The following is a 17,719-nucleotide window of genomic DNA, read 5'->3' on the forward strand; positions in this document are numbered from 1 at the left end:
GATTGGTTGCTTTCTTGACATGTTGATGGAAAAGTGTGTGTATATTCGATTCTCTGTGGATGGATGTGATGAAACTAAGAAATGGATTAAAGGATTTTTATATAGATTCGAAATTGGTGGTGGTAGGCGGGTTATACAACATAATGCTCAGTTTCGTGCGTGTTGTGTAAAATTTGGGATTAAGATGACAGAAGTTTTAGTCTGTGTTCCTATGAGAGTTTGTAAGAGATTTAAAACGCTTGGAAAGTGGATGGAATTTTTCAGGAACGGGATGATAAAAATCAGAAGAATACGAACTTTCAGGCCGTGCGCAAACACTTACACACCTTCTCCGCTCTGTTAGATATTTCAGCAAAGGCAAAATGAAAGGCAATGGGAAACATTATAAAAATTTGTGAAATGCCAGAAACAAAAGTTCTTGCGACAGGTCCTCTATTCCAGTGGTCCCCAACCTTTTTTGCGCCACGGACCGGTTACATGTCAGAAATATTTTCGCGGTCCGGCATTTATATAAATAAATAATACATTTATATAAATAAATAAATAAATAAATAATACATTTATAATAAATACATAAATACAATGAAATAAAATGATACGACTGACATAAAACCAAGTAAAAATGACAAAAATAAAACTCACCATTACGTTGAATTAGTGGGAGCACTGAGTTTGTTTCTCAGAAACAAGCCGGTCCCATCTAGACGTAATCGGAGACAATGATACCCGAAGTGATTAAGGTTTGTCTTTTATTGCAGGATGCTTGGTCTCCACATGTTGAAGCAGTTTTGAATGCTTCATTACCTGTTTACTTAGCCTGTCGCCACATATTAGCTTTGCGGGCTCGACTGGGGAAACATGTCACGTGACCGGGACGAGTGTCTTGACCTGAATTAATTGATCGTCGATAAAAAAAAAAAAGATCTGTGCGGCTTGGCGGCCCGGTACCAAGTGACCCACGGACCGGTACCGGTCCGCGGCCCGGTGGTTGGGGACCACTGCATTCAGCATTGCAATTGTGGAGCTTTTAAACAATGTAAGCGGCGTACTGTATTAGATCGGATTTTAATCCAAATGTGTTTGTGGGCACAAATGAGACACAGTTGAAAAGACAAGAATTCCATCCATCATCCATCCATCCATCCATCCATCCATCCATCTTCTTCCGCTTATCCGGGGTCAAGTCGCAGGGGCAGCAGGTTTAGGAGGGACGCCCAGACTTCCTCTCCCGAGCCAATTTGTCCAGCTCATCTCCGAGGATTCCAAGGCGTTTGCAGGCCAGCTGAGAGACATAGTCTCTCCAGCGCATATTGGGTCGTCCACAGGGTCTCCTGTCGGCGGGCATGCCCGAAACACCTCCCCGGGGAGGCGACCAGGAGGCATCCTGATGAGAGGCATCCTGATGAGATGCCCGAGCCACTTCATCTGGCTCCTCTCAACATGGAGGAGCAGCGGCTCTACTCCGAGTCCCTCACAGATGACAGAGCTTCTCACCCTATCTCTAAGGGAGAGCCCGGACACCCTGCGGAGGAAACTCATTTCGGCCGCTTGTATCCGGGATCTTGTTCTTTCAATCACGACCCATAGCTCGTGACCATAGGTGAGGGTAGGAGCGTAGATTGACTGGTAAATTGAGAGCTTTGCCATTTGACTCAGCTATCTTTTCGCCACAATGGACCAGTACAGAGTCGGCATCATAGCAGACTCACCGATCCGCCTGAGAGAAGAATTGATGATGGAAAATACAACTCAGCTCCAATTCAACACCTTCTACAACAAGCATTTTATTTATAAACGTGATCACAAGTTCACAAAGCCTTTATTGGACTACTAAGCAACGTCTTTCCAAACCATTCAATTAACTATATTTTGTTTTTCTGCATTTTAATAAACACAATTAGACCCCCAAAAAGGCAAAGAAATAGAATAACAAAAATTTAAAGTTGCATTAACCTGCCTCTGTAAAACTGAAATGCAATGGAACTTAAGTTTTACTTCCTCTTCTTTTCGTGTCTTTGAAGTGCTAGTCAGATGGCAGTTTCCCATGTCTTTGCACAGTCTTTTGCGTTGCCATTGAATTCAGCAATATATTTTGAGCTGCAGGGGTTGGGTAGTAAAGGGCAGATAAGGCAGTGCTGCTGTCTGGTCCTCTTCTCTACATTCAAGTCAAAGTCAAAGTCTGCTTTATTGTCAATCTCTTTACATGTCAAGACACACAAAGAAACCGAAATTACATTTCCTCTATCCCACGGTGACGAGACATAGTACACGATAGACATACAAGTAAACGACACAATATAAAAACAAGAAGGCACAAACAATAAATAATAAGAGTGATGAGTAAATAATAAATAAACAAATATTATTTAATACTACTAATAATACGGAGGGTTGGGCCAGTTTGTAGCCCTATCTGGCCATAGCAGCTTTTGATCTGCCTGTTCCGGTTCTCAGGCGGTTGAGTGTTTTCCACTGGACCCATGGTGCTTTTGAGCCGGGTGGGAGATCTTCAGAAGGGGGGACTCCCATGTCAATAGGAGGAGGGTCATTCTCAAGTTTTGCTGTCCATAGTTGGTCTTGGAGTCTGAGATGTTGTAAGGGGCTGGACATGGCTGAGGAAGCCTCTCCTTGACTGCAGTCGTTGGGCCGGGGGTTCGCGTCCATGAACGATGTGGATGAATAATGCTTGTTCTTTTTCTACTCCAACAAGGCTAGCTGTGGACGTCTGCCACATTTTCCAGGTTTATTCAAATATTATGCAGTAGTTTTATCCAATATTTCTAATGGGCTACGTAAATCTTTATTTGGATTGTGCTCGCAAGGTTGTAGTGCACAGAGCGAGCTCGGGGATTACAGGGCCTCAGAGAAAATGGAAAAAAGATTGAAAAAGCAAATAAATAATTGAGGAATGAAAAAAAAGATGAATTTGAGTTGGAAATGAATAGAGAAAGGGATAAAAATGTAATCTAATCTAAGAACGTAATCCTGCAAATGTCTCTCTCATGGACAGCATTCATCAGTGGGCAGAATCAGTCAGCAGTGATCTGGGTTGGTTTCAAAGTAAATGGAACACGGTGCAGGATTACTTTCAAACACAACGAAAATGCAACCTCCCTCACTCTTCAAGTCACACAAATGTTTGAATAATTACAGTTCAGTCATCGGGTTCTTGTGTTTGGCCATCTTTGCTTTGTCTCCACTGATTTGTTCATGTTGATTGTTGGAATGGGGCATTTTTATTCTTCGATCATCCACTGCCCACTATGGGTTCAACCTGTTGCAGAGGTGGGTGCCCCAGAGAGAGAGAGAGAGAGAGAGAGACCCCATACACCTTTCGTTGCTTACACTTTTTGATTACGTTTCAGATGAGCATATGTATATTTTAATTAGCTGCTTGTGAAACAAATTGATCATATGATCAAAGTTGAAGAGACCTCTCGAGTTTTCTGAATTGGTTCATTTATACTGTGTGAAACTCTAAGCCAAATATTAAGTAATAACATTCGTCAGAAAGTCACTGTGGGTTCATTATTTCATTTATACTGTATGAAACTCTAAGCCAAATATTAAGTAATAACATTAGTCAGAAAGTCACTGTGAGACTGACGCAATTTCCTTGCTTGTTTAGTATCTGCTCAAATTACATTTCATATTCTTCATGGCAAGATTGCAGTTCAAAGAGGATCTTTGACACCACTGGATGACAGTCATGCGTTCAGGTAACGGTAGGATAAGCATGTATTACTTGAGATTTTTTATTTATCTTTTCATTTTTGGGTTTTCCTGCAACTCAGTTTTGGAAGCGTCGTTTCAGCGCAGGGGGCTCAGTAGAAAGTACAATTGCCTTTACTACTTACGTAGATGTGATTAGTGTGTATGTTCTGTACATGACCATTGTTTGTTTTTTCAACGCTAACATTCAGGTCAGCTATGATTCCTCCCTCGCATACCGTGTATTTGCCTTCTCTTTATCTTTTTTTAAATGTGACTCAGCCAGGCTGGTCCATTTCAAGGGAGTAGTGGCCTCAACTTCATCACCTGAAAGTACGTATATGGAGCACGTTACGTGACCCACCGCTGCATTTTTGCTGACTCAGCATCCCAATATGGCAAAGATAATTTGACAAGCTGCTTCTGATTGTGTCATGGACCTCTTCATTAAATCTACAAGGAATTATTTTGAACAAGGCGACAAAGCAAGTAAATTACTAGTGCATATTATTAGAATACTTCACTTTTTGGCATCAAAGTTGAAAATCTGTACACTTCATTGAATGCCCCAGTATCTGACAGAAAGCTCAAAAGGTTTTATCAGACCCTATACATTATAGAAATGAAAGCCGATATGCTTGAACTGGACCATTTCTTCCACTTCCTTGTATACATGAACTTAAACAACCAATTAAGATTGGGAAATTGTCTATTGCTTCAATTCATTTCAAAGTCCTACACTTTATTACTACACAACCGACTTTTACCAAACACAAAATCTCCCAAATCTTACTCGAAATGTACAACACATGGAACGACTCGGCGAAATTCTGGGAACACATCTGGAATCCATCCTCTTGTCTATACTCTCACTTGATCAAACATGGATTATTAAAAAGGGACATGCTTTCCTGAGTATAAATTTCCTCAGTATAAGTTGATTGTCTAATATCATTTACAATTCATCATCATCGGCGGTCACTCGGAACGAGTATGACGGTCTTCTTTTCAGGGTCGTCTACTTGTGGGTCCGCAGGTGGGCGTAGAGGCCGATCCGGGATCCACATATTTTTGTGCAGTGTGGGCAGGGGAAAGTGGTGGTGGGTTGTGGTCGTGCTGGAGCCAGTTTTTGTCTTTCCTTTCGGAGTTGTCGTTTGGTTTCTGCGACACGGCGGAGTTCCTTTTCGTGATGTGCTGCACCTTCTTGCACCGCTGCCCTCCAGCAGTTCCTGTTCAAGGCGATGCGCTCCCAGTCCCGAGATGTTATTTGGAATTTCTTGAGATTGGTCTTGAGGTTGTCCTTAAAACGTTTCTTTTGCCCGCCCGGGGCTCGCGGACCTCTCTCCAGCTGGGAGTATAACATCTGTTTGGGGAGGCGGGTGTCAGCCATGCGGATGAGATGTCCTGTCCATCGGAGTTGGTGCTGCATTATTAAGGTGGTGATGCTCGGTATCCTGGCTTCCTCCAGAACGCTGATGTTTGTGCGTCTGTCCTCCCATTTGATCCGGAGTATTTTCCTCAAGGTTCTCTGGTGGTGTTGTTCAAGAGCTCTTAGGTGCCTGCTGTAGGTTGTCCATGACTCTGCCCCGTAAAGTAAGGTGGGGAGAACCACAGCTTTGTAAACCAGGAGCTTGGTGTCAACCCGGAGGTCTCGGTCTTCGAAGACTCTTTTCCGGAGTCTGGCATACGCTCCACTGGCACAGCTCAGGCGATGGTTGACCTCGGAGTCAATGTCCGCTTTGGAGGAGAGAAAACAGCCGAGGTAGGGGAAATGGTGAACATAATCAAGTGCAGTGTTGTCCACATTTATGATGGGCGGAGTAGATGGCTGGTTGGGTGGGGGTTGATGTAGCACCTGGGTCTTCTTGATGTTCACGGTCAGACCCAGGGCTCTGTATGCCTTAGCAAAGGAGTTCAGGATGCCCTGGAGGTCTTCTGCAGAGTGTGCTGCTATGACATTATCGTCTGCATACTGGAGCTCCACGACCGTGGTGGTTCTGATCTTGGTTTTGGCTTTGAACCTGTTAAGGTTGAAGAGCCTGCCATCAGTCCTGTACCATATTGGGATTCCGTGTGGTAGTTCTTTGTTGATGAGGTGGAGTATGGCGGCAATGAAGACAGAGAACAGGGTGGGTGCAATAATGCATCCCTGTTTGACCCCTGTCTCTACAGTGAAAGGCTCAGTCAAGGAGCTGTTATTGAGCACTGTTAATCTGCTACTGACACCACCAATCAGAAAGTAATTGTCGTGTGTGTGGAGTGGCAATAAGTCTTCTACACTTTCAATACATTTGGATTTGGCCCCAAAGTTGATTTCTGGGTTCAACTACCGTACTCAACTCCATAAAGCTCTGTTAGGACTAAACTACTTTCACTTGGGGAAGTTTCCCCTATAAAGGTCAACACACCAAGGCTGACTGTTTCTTGCCCATTTCATAGAACCACTAGCAGTTCAGTACATTTACAAGCGGCTCATGAAGAAGTTAGTCCTACACTGATATGAATGTAAAATGTCTCTCTCGGCTGGTGACCTGCTACGATACATACTGAGTGCTTGGATTGGATACATTTTCCCTGCTTGTCCTTCAAATCTATCCGTTCAATTTTTTTGCATTTTATTGCTGCTTAGTAAAATCAACTTGTTCAAAATGATCAGTTCACAACAAATATTACAAAAATTTTAGGATACAAAACCATATGGATGGAAGTAAGATGGCGGCGCGTGCACACGCAGCGGCCTCTCTCTGTCCCGAACGGTGTTTTGTTTTGTCGTTTAATGTTGGTTTGTCCGACAGTTTTGTGTGTTCGTCTCGTCGCACCGGGTTGTGCTACAAGTACAGTGGGCTGGTTCAGCTCGACATCGGCGGAAGCGAGTTTTGTGGCGATCTGGACTTTGAAGCAGGGACATTAAAGGCGCTTGGTCTGCTCCGTCCTGAAGCGAGAGCGGGGGCGTCCGGGCCAGGCTGGCGGCCAACCCAGCTCGACCGGCCGTGCCTTCCTTTCTTCGGGCGAACGTTCGATCGCTGGGCATCAACATGCCTGCTGAGATCTATGAAACGGACAGTGCGTAACTGCTGTGCATCTGGAGCGGCTAGCGTGCTATCGGGCGGACCGGGCCATTGTACGAGGGGGAACATCGCGAGGAGGTGTCTACATCCGTGACGAATGGTGCCGGGACTCTGTGGTGGGATGCAAGCACTGCTCGCCTCTGGCGAAGTTTGTGATCTTCAGGCTTTTGGCGTCCTGAACTCTCTCCCCCGTTGTTTACTTGTATGTTACTCGTGTACTGTGTCTCGTCACCGTGGGATGGAGGAAACGTAATTTCGATTTCTTTGTGTGTCTTGGCATGAAGGAATTGACAATAAAGCTGACTCTGACTCTGACTCTGACTCTGATATTTTCCAATGTGCAATGTGTGTTGAGAATCCAATACAAAAGAAATCTCCCAATTTTCTCTTTCTGGGAATAAAGTGTAAATAATTAAACTATCCTCAAGCCTTCAAGTTAAAAAAATAAGCCACTCTTTGCATAAAAAAAAAAACCCGAGTGGGACTGAAACTTTGGTATCTTGTATTGATACTGACTTGATATCAATATTATTGATATTTTGATCAATCCACCCACCACTAACCTGAGTACCTCATCGTAAAAATATCATGAATTAAAGAACTGAGAATTTTATACAACTTCTCCCAAAATAACTCCTCCGTTTTTTGTTGAGAATCGAATTCATGAATCGTTAGAAATCGGAATCAAATAAAGGCCGCAAATTGGAAACCAAAGTGTCCAATTTCAAACGATGCCCAACCGTAATAATAGTGTTAAAGAATGTTTGTTCAATAATTTTGCATTTGCATGATAGGGAAAGTTCTTGTGTGTATGAAGTTTCTGCTAGCCAAATGGCTACTTTTTGGAACTTTCTTAAACTAACAGCTACTGGTGAATGAGGTGGTAGCAGTACTAAAACATTTTCCATGATTGCACCCTCAAGTCATCACATCCACATGCATATTGTAAGAAAGTGTGAGACAATAATACACATCTTCAGGCTAAAACCTTCCTGGTTTTGCCGTGCAGTCAAGCATGTAACAACAATCACTGAGAAAAAAAACACACACGAAACATTTAGCATAATGTGGACTGCATAATAATTTAATTTACAATTAGGGTGTCTGTCGAAGATTGTTGTTGTATTGTGGCTCTCAATACAGCTATAAGCCTGTCTAAGAATGATGAACTGATGGGCATATAGACCATCCTCTGCCACTGCGTGATAATCCAGCAGGGAGCTGTAATGACCACACATGTAAATACACTTCTATAAACGTTCTAGTAAATTAGATTATACACTGTTTAGCAAATAACTTGGTTCAGGTTTATGTGATGTGTGTGTGACCAATGAAAACTTGAAAACAAACAATAGTTTAGGTAGCAGACAGCAGAGGTTTTGCACATCCATGAGTGAGGTTTTATAGCTTTGCTGCTGCTACAAAAAAAGAAAATTTGACGTGGATTAAGTCTTTACTCACTTTTCATTTATAAGCACTAGTTTGATTTCTGTAACGGACGGACAGTACAGCCAACTGCGATGACGACACAGAATTTATTATCAAGGGGAAAGGGTTTGGTGGAGGGCTGGAGCGGTGTACGTGCGGTGTACGTGTAAGTTGGGTTCGTCAGGCGTGGATGGCTGGATGGTGGGCCAGGGACCGGAGTGATCGGCGGGACTTCTCACTTCTCACAAATCCCGCGCCGAGAGCCACACTTGTTCACCCGACTTATACACCGGGGCTGGAGTTCGGCGTTTGTTCGCATGTTGCCTGAAACTGAGCGCAGAATAGAAGCCCAGACTCGACCCGATGGCAACGGCGGACACAGGCCAGGGGCGACGGGCACGCCGCACGCCGCTCCTGGTGAGTGAACAAGGGTGGCTGGTATCCGAAGACGCAATGGAACGGAGAAAGTCCTGTGGCCGAGCTGAGAAGAGTGTTGTGGGCGTACTCCACCCATGGCAGCTGCTTGGACCACCCGCGCTGATCACTGGCGGTCATGCAGCAGAGAGCCTTGCCTAACTCCTGGTTGAGTTGTTATGCTTGCCCATTAGTCTGTGGGTGAAACCCCGAAGAAAGGCTCGCCGTGCACCCCAGGAGCCGACAGAACTCTGCCCAGAATACGGCCGCGAATTGCGGACCGCTGTCTGAGACGATGTCCCGCGGGATGCCATGATACACGGAAAATCCTGTGCAACAGGAATGACGCGGTCTGTTTTGCCGATGGAAGCTTGGGCAAGGGGATAAAAGCTTACTGAAGCGGTCCACTACCGTAAGTACCGCCGTGTTCCCGTCCGAGGGCGGAAGCCCCGTGACGAAGTCAATTGACGGGTGGGACCAGGGCCGCAGGGGAACGGGCAAGGGTTGGAGCAGCCCGGTCGGGGGACGATTAGAAGTCTTACTGCGGTTACAAGTGGGACAGGGCCAGACATAATCGCGAACGTCCACCCTCCAGGTGGGCCACCAGAAGCACTGGGCCACCACAAAACCTGTGCGGGCTGGCCCGGGATGACAAGCAAGGCGGGAGTCGTCCGCCCACTGCAGGACTGGTGACCGCAGATCCTCCGGGACGAACAGACAATCCTCCGGACAGTTGCTGGGACCAGGTTGGTCATGTGAGGCCGCCCTCACCTGGCGCTCGATCTCCCATGAGAGAGCCGTGACCCGAACAGAGCTTGGGAGAATAGTGGGAGCCGGGCCGTCCTCCTCCTCTCCTCCAGGAAACACACGAGATAGGCCCTATCTGATAGGGCGACTGCCTTCGCGTTTCGGGACGCCGGTCTGTAGGAGACCGAGAACTTGATACGGCCAAAGAACAGGGCCCACCGAGCCTGTCTGGCATTTAGTCTCTTGGCTGATCTCAAATACTCCAGGTTATTCTGATCCGTCCAAACAATGAACGGTAAGGTGCCGCCTTCTAGCCAATGTCTCCACCTCTCCAAAGCCAGCTTGACAGCGAGGAGTTCCCGATTGCCGATGTCGTAGTTGTGCTCTGCGGATGACAAACGTCGAGAGAAGAAGGCGCACGGATGGAGACGATTATCCTGGCTGCTGCGCTGGGACAGCACCACCCCGACGCCCACATTTGAGGCGTCCACCTCGACCACAAGTTGTCTCTCAGGGCGGGGCTGACGTAAACTGCTTCTTTAACTTGTTGAATAATCGTTCCCCCTGTTCCATCCATTTGTATGGAGAGGCAGGGCTGGTGAGGGCTGTGAGCGGAGCAGCCACTGTACTGTAGCCGCGAATGAAGCGGCGATAAAAGTTCGCGAAGCCCAAAAATTGTTGCAGCTTTCTGCGGGTCTCAGGGACGGGCCAAGAGATGACTGCCCACACTTTCTCAGGATCCATCTCGATGGCCCCCGCTCGTATCACGTAGCCGAGGAACTTGACCAAGGGGAACGTGAAACTCGCATTTCTCCGCTTTGCCGAACAGGGAGTTCTCGAGGAGACGGCGCAACACCGCCCTCGTGTGTTCGGTGGGAGGGCGTGTCAGGTTTATTTCGATGACGGAATAACTATTAAGAGAAGAGCAACAGCAAACAGACCACAAGTGAGACAGAATATTAAGTATTTTCTCGTGAGGAGTGCAGTACAGATAGCTTACAACAATCTCTACACACACACTAAATATCTGTAGGCACTCCCGCTCTTTTTATTTGGATTTGCCCTACCCACAGTGTGAGACATAAGCCACGAAAGGGGAGGAGGAAAGCATGTAGTTTCTCCAACCAACTTAAACACACCATCATCCACTTCTTAATTTCCCTATTATTGCTCAACAGCCTCCAGAACATTCTCCATTACTGATTTCTTCCATAGGACACACATCTCACTCGCACTCATACACACACCCATTCATGAGGATCCTCTGCGCGCACACGCACACACACCAGCACAAAAGGATGACGCACAACATATATGATCACATAGAACGCACTAAGAACACCTTTTTACCCGTCTTACTTGTCAGATTTATTCTCTATTTTACTTTTAGAAGCTATTTGTAATTCCTTTCCATTTATTTAGCCAATTTTAACTTCAGTACTTTTTTATCTTACTTTATCCGTTTAACACAAATATCTCCTTAATTTTGGCAGCCAGGTTCCCACTTCATTACATGGAAACCTGATTTGATTTGATTTTGGCCTAGTCATTTCCGATCTTTGCATTTTAGTTCATGTCGGGGTAGGGACTTTCGCTTACTATTTAAGAGGAGCGCTCAAATGAGATCACTCTCAGTCAAACCGTTCACAAGCATACCACGCGCGTTTTTTAATAACAGAGGAGTCCGCCCCTCCTGCTGCGGAATTTAACTAACATAAAACGTTAGGGGGCTCCACATCCGCCCCTGCGGAATTTAACTGTTTCTAATTGTACTTGATAGGGTCTAGAATTCTCAAGGTTTTAAGTGTATTAAGTGACCTCTTGTCACAGCTCATTCATTCCTTTTTAGTAGAATTAATATTCCTACTCACAGTCTGCTGATTCTGTTCCTCGGAAGATCTCGTCAACCCTCCCGGTGTCCAGCCGGACTGATCGAGACAGTCCCGTCAAAGGGCTTTTGTTTTACCTCGTCCGAGGATTGTCACCTGCGTCGAAGAGCCCGCTGGAACCGTTCAAGGCGTGTCGAGATCCCGGACGAGCCCCCAATTTCTGTCAGGTTTATTTCGATGACGGAATAACTATTAAGAGAAGAGCAACAGCAAACAGACCACAAGTGAGACAGAATATTAAGTCTTTTCTCGCGAGGAGTGCAGTACAGATAGCTTACAACAATCTCTACACACACACTAAATATCTGTAGGCACTCCCGCTCTTTTTATTTGGATTTGGCCTACCCACAGTGTGAGACATAAGCCACGAAAGGGGAGGAGGAAAGCATGTGGGCTTTGTCTCGTAAGGAAAAAATCACTAGGTGTTTACATACTGATAAGAACATCTGGGAAGAGGAGTTTGAGTGGACTGGATACAGAAGAAAAAACCTTTGACCTCTAGTTAAAACATAGCAAGGGAGGTTTTACGACATTGTGTAGGATGCAACAAGCTAAGTTATTTATTTCTGGTTATATACATTCCAACCTAATCCTACGATCAAGATAGTTAGGAAACCCTGACTTTAATGGTCACTTGGAGGTTCATCTGGGGTGCAGGACAGCAATGAGGCACGTTGTCTAACAAAGTGGTCTTTGTTAGAAAGGAACTGTCCTTCTGTGGTACATCATAAAAACAGCAAGGCCAAACAGCAAGCATATATTGCAGTAATATTGCAGTAAAGCATTGATTAGAGAACGCATGATAACATATATATACATTTTTCTAACAGGGCGGGAGAATATGATGAAGTCGTCCAGATACACAAATACAAACTGATTTAGCATGTCTCTCAGTACATCATTGATGAGGGCCTGGAAGACGGCCGGGGCATTGGTGAGTCCGAACGGGACCACCAAATACTCGTAGTACCCGCTCGGGGTGTTGAATGGTGTCTTCCACTCGGCTCCTTCCCGGATGCGCACCAGGTGGTTTGCATTACGGAGATTTAATTTAGTGAAGATGGTGGCGCCCTGGAGGCTCTCAAAGGTGGACGAAAGGAGGGGCAGTGGATAGCGGATTTTAATTGTGACGTCATTGAGTCCCCGGTAGTCTATGCAAGGGCGAAGCATGCCATCCTCCTTATCCACAAAGAAAAATCCCGCTCCTGCAGGCGAGGAGGAGGGCCGGATGATCCTTGCCTCCAGAGAGTCCCGGATGTACTCGTCCATGGCCTTGCGCTCCGGAGCGGACAGTGAGTAGACGCGGCCGTTGGGAGGAGAGGTGCCAGCAAAAACGGAATAGTTTTGTGATGGTTACTGGAAATGAGTAACTCGACCGGTTCCGTGATGTTCGTTATCTTGCTGATCAGCCGACTATCCATGGCAGTGGCTCAGGGGCAGGAGTTTAACTCCCCATTGACGGGCCAGCCCTAGGTCCATCATATTGCCCCCACGAAGGCAGTCACGTCTTGGTCACCGCACTAAACCGAATGCGAGCCCGCAACGTGAACATGTTGGTACTGGGAGAATGGGTGCCGGTCGAGCTCACGTGGCTCCCCCGACGCCGCTCACGTGGCTCCACCGACGCCGCTCACGTGGCTCCCCCGACGCCGCGTGAGCCCTGCCCTTATAACGGTCATCTGGCAGCTCGATGACCCGCCATCCCACAATACAGGCATAAGCCCTGCATGAAGCGTCTAAGGCAGATGTGGGCAAACTACGGCCCGCGGGCCACATCCGGCCCACGGGACCGTTTAATCCGACCCGCTAACCCTGAATAAATTGTATTATTAAACTTTTTTTTGGGGTCATTTTGCCTGCAATGACTGCGTTTCCCCAGTAGATGGGGAACCGCTCGCCTGCGCATTTACTACCGGAAGCCGTGTCAGAAAACTCGGTGCACACTCACAAGTGCGTGTACGTACTCAGTAGTACGGACATGGCGCACTCGCGCTCTATTTGTATCAGTCCCGAATTTAGAGCGTGGGCTGTGACGACAGCAGTCTTGTAATCCGCGCGCTGAGCTTTCAGTAACAGTTTTACGCTAAAGCCACCTACAAACCTTCCCCTGGAATCCTTCTATTAAAATGAGTCGCCCAAGGAAAAGCAAGGTGGACACAGTGCCGAGTGTTTAAAAAAAGAGTGGCTAATTTGGCTCGACAAACGCGACGTGACGTTCAACCACATGAACATCAACATCAACCCGTCACAGATCGAGGTAAACGGACCAACACCTCGGATCTCTCCTAAGAATTGCCACAACAAATTTTACTCCAGACTATGATGCACTAGCAAAAAAGGGAGACCAACAACACTGTTCCCACTGAAAATGAAAGGGAGGCTCTCAAGTTTGTTGTAAAAAAATGCATTTTAAACATGATTTGTACACATAGCAGGGATTGAAACTAGCGACCATTCTCATTTTCAAACAATGCAGGATGCTCAAGGACATTGATGCACCACCTGTTTGTGACTAATCTTAACCTGTAAAGTTCTTAAGGCTTACTTTAAGGAAGTGTTTCCCGTTTGCTCATCTCTGTTACCAGGTGTTTGTGAGGTAAAACCCTGCTCTGATTTTCAGATACCCCTCACCGTGTTGCAGTTTTGATTACTTTATTTGGATGTATGCTTTTACCGATTCTTCAAGATGATATATTTGGTCAGAATGTTTGCCGTTTGATGTGATCTCATAAGATAAACATCTTTCATTAATCTTACCTGCAGGCACTGAGGTGATGGAGACTGTTATTCATAATAACAGTGTCGTATTTTATGAGAATCACTGATAGCAGTTTTTTAGTGAGTTTTTTTTTGTTTGTTTTTAATGCTGTTAATAAATGCATTTGTTTTCAAAAAACTTGTTTGGAATATGCATGCTTTACTACCTACTAAAGGCCAAAATCTTTTATGCAATGACCTTTACAGGTCTCTTATATTACTTCACACAAACACTACGTCCATCTGCTCCTGGTTCGCCCCTCCGGTCCAAATTTAGAACCCAGTTCGGCCCGCGAGTCAAAAAGTTTGCCCACCCCTGGTCTAAGGCGTTCCTCCGCGGGAAGATGAGCCCTTCCCAGCTCCATCGGCTCGGTCGGCGGTGCGGTTGGTGGCTCCTGCCCTGAGAAGGGGAAGTGGCGATGTAGTGCGCATGCCGATCTCCGTTCACGTTCGCGCCGCTGTGTTTGGATCCAGCGTTCTACTCTGGCTGCCAGGTCCATCCAGGGTCCTGGGCGATCGTACGCCACCATCCCATCTTTCATGTACTCGGCAAGCCCGTGGAGGAAGGTGCTTACCAGGGTGTTCCAACCAGGGCTGTGGACTCAGTTCGGACTCGGGGACTCGGACTCGGTCGGACGCGGTCATTTTTGCCGGACTCGGACTCGGTGCTGATTTTGACCGAGTCCACCGAGTCCGACAATAAAAAAAAGAGGCAAGACGCAGCCAGAGAGTGTCAGGTTACAGTCAGCGCGGTAGGAGTTGGAAGAAGCAGTAAAAACTCCACCAAACTCGTCGTAATGACCCGTGATATGTGTTATATTCTTACTATTTTCCAGGTTCTTAGATAGCAAGAATAGGTCGGAAAACGACGTGAATGATAACTGCTTTATTCCTTATTCACAGTGCGTTCACAGGGCGTACCACAACAAGACAGAATGCCCATCCCACTTCCGGGGTTTTTCTACTACGGAATTTGAGTTAGCCCAAAATACACAAGATCTCTTGATCACCCCGCTTCAATGGCAGAACGCGGATGAATTTAAAGACATCAAATGAGAATAATCCTTTATAAAAATTCAAATTGACTGACGCAAACGTGAGTTCATGTTTTTATTGAAAATAACATAGTGCTGACGCCGTACGACATGGGTTTTTCGCTTTCCAAATAAGGGGTCGTCACTAATTATTTGTGTTTAGAGAAATGTCTGAGCTATAATGGTGTAATTAATGATTAAAACTTAAAAGTATCTGTTTATTGTATTTGTTTATATGTTTAATAAAGACAAAGCCATCACAAAACTGTTGTAATTATTTAGATTTTGATCTAAATTAGCCTTGAATAAAGACTAAGCAGTCACATGAATTAACAGAAAAAATGGACAGCCGGACTCGCACTCAGACTCATGGTCAAGAGGCCGGACTCGGACTCGGTGCAAAAATCCGACCGAGTCCACAGCCCTGGTTCCAACGGCTACTTCCGGCCAACGTCTGGAACTTGAGGGCGTATTCGGCTACAGAGCGGCTCCCATGGCGCAACGTCGTCAACTCCTCGGCTGCGTCTTCGGCGGTGGAGCCCAGGTCAAACTAGTTCCTCCGCGAAGTCGTCAAAACTGTCACATGCCGGAGCCCCCCTCTCGTACTCGGCCTATCCCCACAATCGCGCCTCGTCTGTGAGGTGGCTCAAAACAAACCCCACCTTGTCTGGTTCGGACGCAAAGGTGACCGGCTGGAGACCGAACATGATGCGGCAGTTGGTTACAAAAGCCTGGACATACTTGAGATTGCCGTTGAACTTCTCAATTTTGCCAAGACGGGGCTCCAGGACGTCCACGAGTTTCCTGGCCTCTGGAGCCGGGCGGGCCGTGTGTGTGGAACAGGGTGTGGGCGTGGCCGCAGACGGATGACGAGTTAGATACTGGGATGCTGTATCTTATATCTACATAAAAATATAACGGGGGGGGGGGGGGGGACAACAGTCAAGTCTTTCTGAATAATGATATGTTTGGCCATGCATATTAATAAATGATGACTACACTGCAATCTATTCATTTATTCTAATGTTCCTCCCTTTTCTCTCTGGTCCCAGTTATTTTTGGCTGCATCTGGCAGAGGATAAAATCGTCAAAATCTTGTTAGTGAGATAACCACATTTTATTTACTCTGATGCCAACCTGTTTTTTTTTTCAGGCAGCATAATGGGCTAAATCAATTTAATTTGGACATCAGAAATGCTTTAGCACCAACATTTATGATAATATATGCTTTGCATGTAGCCATCCAGGTGGGGTCAATTCTTGCATTTGTTGTCACCGTTGTACTATATGGCGGCATTGAGCCAAGATGGACAGCATATTAGAAACTGTTACAAGCAAAGCCATCATCACCCAGGACAACATGAAGTCAGGAGGGCCATGAAAGCACAACAAAGCAGCAAGTCCATCCCAGTGCACACAAGTCATTAGAGTGTGTTTCGTCATACATGCTGGTGCGCGTGTGTTGCTTAAATGATACATTTTATGAAGCCACCCCCCTCTGAGTTGCTTAGCAACACCAAGGATTTGTTTCACACAGAGGCTGCTCACCAATCCATTGCTTGTTCACATACATTTTCTCTATCTTCTGCTCTTCTGTCTGGTATTACCAATCAATATCTGAACACCATACATACCCAAATGTTTAGCCAGATTGCGACATTTGCACAATTGTTATCTTTTTTGTTTATAAACACCACCACAATGAATGAATAAATTAATGAATTCTTTATTCCGAACACAACAAAGGAGACAAAATTGAACTAAAATAAACTGAAAAAAACTAAAACAATTTTTTTTAAATGAGAAAATAAGATGCCTTATCTGCAGACTTTTGTCTTGAAGTTGAGAGTATTTAACCCCAAATCAAAACAGTGTGATAACTAAAACAGGTTTCATATGTGCCTCCCACTCCTTCAATTCCTACATCGTTGACCGGATGTAAATACTACCAAATGAATACTTTAAAAGGCTCCTGTTAAAGCATATCTTGGATGTTTCATTTCATATTCATTGCAATGGTGTTTACAGTCAAAAACAGCAAAATTGTGTCGATTTCCAAAAGATTTATGGACCTGACTACTAGGATCTTTTCATCAAGTGAGGCATGGTGGTGGTAGTGCCATGCTGTAGTGTCCTGTCCAACGCAAGAGAGTAGGTCAGGCCTCTCCGTTCCAAATGTGCTTACTCAGCAACTCCAGACACCGACGATAACCAACATGCCTGTGTGATCATGTTGATTTGCCAACATATCTCCCTCGACATACCTGGGAGGACTTCAGTTGCTATTTATTTCTGTACACAAAATGGATGTGTAATGCCTTTTACACATTAAATAATGATAAGTATTTTTGTGCGTGCCGGCCTGAAAAAAACAACACAAACTTATTCACAGAGTGTTTTTTTTTGTATTGATTAAAAGTAAATATGATGAGCTTCTTTAGAGCAACATCCGTGCACTTTTTTCCCTTATTTTGTTCTTTTGTTCTTTTTGTTCCCAATGCAAGTCTACAGCAAAACACAGTCCAACTCGCCGCATGGGTTGATTTTGTTTTTCTTTTTTCTTGCTAGACTTTGCAGTGGTCGTATTGGCAGTAATGGCGCATTTGCGCCATTGTGGGATGGAACGTAACTGAGTCTCAGCTAATCATGGTGACATCCTGCATTTGCATTC

The 17,719-nt window shown here is 45.5% G+C and overlaps 1 protein-coding gene across 1 annotated transcript in view; it reads left to right on the top strand.

Annotated features, from left to right (window-relative positions):
* LOC133152748 (SH3 and multiple ankyrin repeat domains protein 2-like) overlaps nt 1-64 on the top strand; it is a 63,336-nt gene extending 63,272 nt beyond the window's left edge. The window contains exon 6 of the mRNA XM_061276625.1: nt 1-64. This exon is cut by the window's left edge and continues 319 nt beyond it. The gene's annotated coding sequence lies outside the window, so the exon portion shown is untranslated.
* Nucleotides 65-17,719: the final 17,655 nt, after the last annotated feature.

This window comes from Syngnathus typhle, linkage group LG4, assembly GCF_033458585.1.
Source record: "Syngnathus typhle isolate RoL2023-S1 ecotype Sweden linkage group LG4, RoL_Styp_1.0, whole genome shotgun sequence".
NCBI classification, from domain to species: Eukaryota; Metazoa; Chordata; class Actinopteri; order Syngnathiformes; family Syngnathidae; genus Syngnathus; species Syngnathus typhle.